This window comes from Epinephelus lanceolatus, chromosome 11 (assembly GCF_041903045.1).
Source record: "Epinephelus lanceolatus isolate andai-2023 chromosome 11, ASM4190304v1, whole genome shotgun sequence".
NCBI lineage: Eukaryota > Metazoa > Chordata > Actinopteri > Perciformes > Serranidae > Epinephelus > Epinephelus lanceolatus.
In genome coordinates, this window is record NC_135744.1 from 43,977,991 (window position 1) to 43,985,000 (window position 7,010).

At 41.7% G+C, this 7,010-nt stretch overlaps 1 protein-coding gene across 8 annotated transcripts in view; it reads left to right on the forward strand.

Annotated features, from left to right (window-relative positions):
* The window catches only part of LOC117270487 (uncharacterized), a 149,449-nt gene that overhangs the window by 91,206 nt on the left and 51,233 nt on the right, over window positions 1–7,010 (forward strand). The gene's annotated exons all lie outside the window — the stretch shown is intronic.

The window sequence follows — 7,010 nt, forward strand, 5'->3', positions numbered from 1 at the left end:
TATATAATGATGAAAACTCTGTGTGTGTGTGTGTGTGTTCCACGTTTTTCTCCTCACTGACTTGGTCAATCCATGTGAAATTTGGCACAGTGGTAGAGGGTCATGGGAGGATGCCAATGAAGCAATATTACATCAATTGGCCAAAGGGGGGCGCTATAGCAACCCACTGAAATGTCAAACTTTGAATGGGCATATCTCATGCCCCGTATGTGGTAGAGACATGAAACTTTGCACAGAGATGCCTCTCCTCATGAGGAACACATTTGCCTCAAGAACCCATAACTTCCGCTTATATAGATTTTCCGCCATTTTGAATTTTTTGAAAAACACTTCAAATGGATCTCTTCCTAGGAAGTTTGAGCGATCTGCATGAAACTGGGTGAACATAATCTAGGGACCAATATCTAAAGTTCCCTCTTGGCAAAAGTTGGAAAACTTACTAAAACTGAGCTTCTATAAGGCAATGAATATTGCGGAGGGCGTGGCTCATCACATAAAGGTGTATAACATCTCAAGGGTTTCACCCATCACCACGCAACTTTGTAGGCATATGACCACACATAATCTGAGGGGACCCCTCCATTATTGACCCCATCAAACAAAATGGGGGCGCTAGAGAGCTCATTTCTTATCTAGGCCTAACCGCCATGTGGATTTTTACTAAACTTGGTAGATTTTCTTTTTTCATCAACCCTTAATTTCATGCATTTTCATAAACAAAAACAAAGACAAAAAAAAACAACAAACAACATTTTGGACTGAGAAAGATGTATTTTTGTCAGACTCATTTTCAATATAAAATCAATTTCAATTTCACATTTACATTTTGTTTCTCATTTCATTACATCATTTTAAATTGCATAAATAGTAATAATAATAATAATAATAATGATATTCTCTTTGAGGTATAGCAGCGGAACATGTAGTCACGTTCAGTGTCTCCGTCTCCTCTGTGGTCGTCCTGTTCGTGTGTCACTGTCACCGTCATGGAGATCCTGTTTCGTCCCACCAAACTCGTTTGCTTCTTCGTCCAATTCAGATTCAGAATGTTGATCAAAACAGGAGGTGACAGAGTCTGAGTCCATCAATGTTTCCACGGCTTCTGCAACCATGAACTCTCTGTCTGCGCCAGCATTTTCGTGCAGTTTACAAGCTGCTACATTTCTGTAAACAACATCTTCTTCTTTGTTTGTGTAACAGCGCCTCCTGTCTTTTAACAGTGAAAACACAGATTGCCAGAAAATCTCATCAATGGCAGGGAAAGAGTTAATCATCTTTTATTGTTATTTCTGGTTTGTTTGGTTTGCCTTTTTTAATATTTCATTGTCTTGTAATTTTCTAGTCTTGCAAAACTTCATGTTCAGTTGTTTGAGTTCTCCTTTAAATTGGATGGTTACTCTGAAAGACCCTGTAAGGAGTCAGATGTTCAGTTTCAATGGTGAATGCATTTTGTTTTAAAGGTTTAAAGCCTGTGTTTCGCCAGCCAAAATTAGCATTGTCATCGTTGTAGCTGTGAATGCACAGCGCTAACCAAGCTAGCAGCTAGCGTTAGGGTTAGCTCCACCGTGTCATCCAAATATGGTCACTTCTGGCCCCAAAGATCCAAGATGGCGATGGCCAAAATGCTGAACTAGAGGCTTCAAAAGTCCACAGACGTCTTTGTGGCTACGTTACTTTATAAAGTTCATGGTCTTGATGCTTTGTTGGAGAATTACTTGTTGCTGCTTTCAGTCCACCGACCGTTTATCTCCAACCAGAACAGACAAACTACACAAATTATCTATGCTAAGTAACTTTAGCTAAATCACTGTAAACCATGGCCCATCGTGGCTTATTGCTTAATTATCTCATGCAGTCATGTGTTTTCTAATTAATTTGATATTGTTAAATCAAATTGAATCTACTTCTGTTTAAGTGGTTATGTTGCATCTAATTTATTGATCGAACTAGCCTCATTTTATTTCATGTAATATAATCTGTCATTGTGTCGTCACATCTAATATAATCAAACCTTTTCTCATCTGATCTGATTTTTATTTAATCCAGAATCAAATGTAGTTTCCAGTCCTGTCATTTCACCTCACCATCTCATTTCCTCTAATCTCACCTCGTCTTGTCTCATCCAATATAATCTAGTGTTGTTTAATCTCATCTAATTGTCCTGCTTTGATGGCAGTGTGCATACAGAGGAGCAACACATGGAGAAAAAAGATCGCTAATGGGTTTTCTGATTACCTCCAGAGTTACCATGGCAACTAACGAAGAGCACAGGACTGTGACGATCAGTTTTACTCACGCTGAGCAGAACCGCTCACGTCTGATCATCCAGTTATGTGTAATCATTACTATCAACTTTAATTGCATTTCATTGACCTTTTCCCTCCTCCTCCTCCTCCTCCTCCTCCTCCTCCTCCTCCTCCTCCATCTCTAGTTGGAGACAAAGAAAGGATTAAACCCTGAACACACACACACACACACACACACACCTGTCAGTCCTGCTGCTTGGCTTATTAACCCTCGTTAGCCATTTCTCTCAGATATTAATGAGATGATCTTGTGACTAACACTCCCCGCTGAGTGCGCTCAGTTTGCGTCCATGCGCCTGTGCGAGGAAGAGGGGAGGTTAGAGATGAAGAGGGAGAACAGACGGAAAATCTTGGATGGAACGATCAGACAGAAAGAGGCTGAATATGAGCCAGAAACGACCACCTCAATGATTAATTTAATGTTGAGTGTTTAAAATCTGGATCACAAACCAAACTGTGAAAAAACATCCAGACTGTGTGTGTTTGATCTTCAGCAGCCCACCGAGTTATTATCACTGCACTCAGTCACTAAAACTACAATCACCGCCGCGTGGCTCTACACCTCCACAAACCAGTCAAGTGGCAATTACAAATTCCATCCGTGTCGGTCCAGGTTCATGTGGAGTCATGACAGAAGACGACACTTCAAACGTGGATGTTGCTGCAAACAAGCTGCAAATTCACACACAGAAGATCTATACAATCAGCACAGTTTCAAGATTAGAGTCACCAATTCAGTATCTGACCAAATGTCTCCCCTTCTGTTCCTGAGATATGACGTTAAAACATGATGATGTCACAGTCAAGCTGACCTTTGACCTTTTGACCTTCATTATTTCATCCTGTTAGACATTTGTGTCAAGTTTGGTCACAATTAGTGAATGAATTCTTCAGTTATGGACAAAAACATGTTTTGCCCATCAAATTCTAATCTGTTCATTGTTGAGTTTAGGTAGACGTTTGTGCCAAATTTCAAGAAATTCCTTCAAGGTATTTTTGAGATATTGTTTTCATGATAATGGATGGTAAATGGACCTGCTCTTGTATAGCACCTTTCTAATTATCTGACCACTCAAAGCACTTTTTGCACTACCAGTCACATTCACCCATTCACACACTGGCGGCCGAGGCTACGGTACAAGGTGCCACCTGCTGCTCAGTTTTTAACACACTCACACACAGATGGAACAGCCACCAGGAGCAATTTGGGGTTCAGTGTCTTGCTCAAAGATACTTCGACATGCAGCCTGGAGGAGCCCGGGATCAAACCACTGATCTTCCAATTGGTGCACGATGCAAGGATGAGAGGGACCCAAGGTCACAGTGACCTTGACGTTTGACTAGCAAAATCTAATCAGTTTATTGTTCAGCCCAAATGGACGTTTGTGCCAAATTTGAAGAAATTCTTTTACGGCCTCCACCAACAGTTTGATGGGACACTGTGCTGTTAGCCTGCAGCAGCTACAGAGGTCTGTAGATGAATACACAGATGGATATATAGAAGAACATATTTTTGACTTCAGCAAAGCCTTTGATGCAGTGAGTCATCAGACTTAATAAATTAAGCTCTTTTCAACTGAACCACGTACATGATTGGCTGAAACATAATCATTCCACTATCATTGAGTGCGTTTACATGCACAGTTTAATTCCCTTTTCATTCAGAATGAAAGTTCATTCCTATTAAAAGTGATCTTGTAAACACTTAATTCAGAATGAAAATGGCCAATGTGATTGAAAATTCAATCCGATGTAAGGGGCTGGAATATTCTGTTTCTAGTTCCGAATGAAAGAATTTCTCACACTTGTATACACTCATTCCTCTTTAAGTTCATTCCGGTCTTTCTGCACATGCTCGTTTCCTTGCCCTTCTGGCGCCATGACGTATATAGCGCGCATAGCAACGGGCTGAGATAGAGCAGTCGGACTCGTTGCACTCACCGGTTTCCATTCTCCACAGCACGGTCTTCTATCTCCCTTCTTCGACCTTCTACCTCCCTTCTCCTCCTCAACAGACGAAGCATTAGCAGAACAAGGTTGTTGTCGTACTGCTGCTTCAAGAATATAAGCAAAACAAGCCTGAAAAAGGCACTAAGAACGGCGTCATCAAGCATCTTGTTATCCAGAGCGAGGACTACAGTGTTTTCTTCTGGTAAACGTAAACACGTAACACCCGCCCCGCCCCCTATCCAATCAGAAACCTTCCCTGCCCCAAACCTTGTGCGGATTAAACTGATCTCTGTGTAAACCCTCATTCAGAATGAATATTTCTCATGTAAACTACCTGGAAAGACTTTAATTCAGAATGATTTCATTCAGATTTATTCCATTCTGAATGAGAAGCCATCATGTAACCACACCCAGTGTCAAGAAAACAGAATGTATGTATTTTCATTCCCCTAAAAAAACAGTATCTATGTCTGGCCCTAAGCACCCAGATATATCTTTACTCACATCTCACTTATTGACGCCACATTCAGAACCTAAAAATGAGGCTCAACCAGAAACTGTACGTTTATAACAAGATCAGACCATATCTCACCTCTGCTGTTTCACACACGTACCTGCATGCAGTCATTCTCTCGAATATATCCTCCTGTCTCCCCGTATGGTCCCTCACCACAAAGGAAAACATTGAACCCATAGTTAGAATATACAACAGAGCTTACAACATCCATGGTAACCTCCCCTTTAGACTCATCACTGCATCACACTCTCAAACTCTACTTTTAAAAACTACACAAATAATCTCGCCATTAAACTCTATTTTCAGATCATACACAACAACCCCAACCCCACACTCACTGCAACACTAGACAGCAACACGTCACTAGATCAGTCTCGCATGCATTCATTCCTGTACCTCCTTACATAAACAATTCTGGTCAGAGATCATTTTGTCACACTCACAATAAGATCTGGAACGAGATCCCTCGCTACATCAGAGCAGTAACCTCTCTTACACATTTCAAACACGCATTTAAACTCTATCTGATGGAAGGACACACCTGTGACCACTGATTCAAATCCCATATCCCATTTTACTCACTCCATTTCAGTCCGCCACTCTGCATCGTCTCTGTAGCTGCCTACATGTTGTTGTTTTGCCTCTGCAGATTATTTGTTTGTATTTTATCATGTGATGTGTTTTTGTTGCAGAACAGGAACCTGCTGAAAACCAGTTTTTAATGGAGTCAGGCCAGTTTGATCTGTAACACGCAATGTTACCTTTGATTTTCCTTTCCTGTATAAATAAATAACTGGAATGAAAAATGGAAATGTAGATGGTATAAAGATGGATATATACATGAATATATAAATAGATGGTTTGCAGTGTCTGTGCTGATATCATTGCCTGCTAATGAATACACACAGCACACAGACTGGGTCATTACTGGAGCTCCAGGGTCGGCCCAGGGCTGTGCAGAAGTGTCCCCCAGCTGCGAGGCCCTCAGGCTGGGCAGCTGACAACAAGAGCAGTGCAGCCCCTGAATCCTGCCTCTCTCGATCTTTCAGAGAAATGAGGCAGTGAAGGAAACAGAGGCAGAGCAGGATGCTGCCTTTCTGCTCCAGAATAAAAACTACAAGACACAAAATTCACGAAAGCAACAAAGCAAACGTACAGATCAAACAAAAACACATATAGGCCGACAGTATCTCTCAGTTATGCTCCGATGTTTCCTGTCTCTTTATCTCTTCTCTTCATCAGTGTTAAAAAAAGACTCCAATGGTTATCAGACATTTCTGAAGTGTCCTGATGTTTAAAAATACCTTTCACCCCACTGATGTCTGATTTAAGTTGTGCGCATGTTGACATTAAGTTATCATGGAGTCACACTGATGCCAGATTAATGACTTAAAGCCAAATGCTTGAACATTTAAGACATGCGGCCAAATCACCCTCTTCCCTCATTTCACTTTAATCGCTATAAGACGAGTTCTCTGTGTGTCAGTGCAAAGTGCTCATCAACGAGGCTGAGAGTGAGCCAGCTGCATGCTAGCTGATGGCATCGTGTTTATATCCGTACCATCTGCAATGACAGCTTCAGGTGTGGTCGCAGTGTTTCTAATTGTCTAAAATATTTATAGTTTTATTGTCACGTGTCTGAGTTTATTTTTATGGTCATTATTTCTGTAGATAGGTAAATTTACATGCAGGAAGGGGAGAATATGTGGCACTCTGAGGCCAACGCCTGCATGTTCAGATGCTACTAAATGGAGGAAATGTAGCTGAAATGCTCACTGGAAAAGTTTTATGTTAGTATCCCACACAGAAGTCAAAGTTTCGGAGGTTTGGCGCTGGAGACGTGGGGGGGTAGCTCTGCCTCTCACTCACACACTGATAACAGCGAGCTACCATGCGAGGACACTTCAACATGTGGACAGGAGGAACTGGGGATCGAATCTCCCACCCAGTGATTAGTGGACGAGCCGCTGTGCGTACTGAGCCACAGTCTGTTTCTGTAGTCAGACAGCTGGATGAGAAGGAAATCATGATTTAATCGCGTCTCAGAGACACTGCATGTTAACCAGCGGTCAGTGTCGGGCTGCTGCGCTGCCGTGAGGAGAGTATACATTCATGACTGTGACGTAATCAGAATCAAAATAATGACGTCAGCTCTGCTGTGTTAAATGAGCACTCTCAGAGAAAGTGAAAGACGACAGAAAGTCTTTAATTTCCTACCCCCTGTACGCTCTGAAACA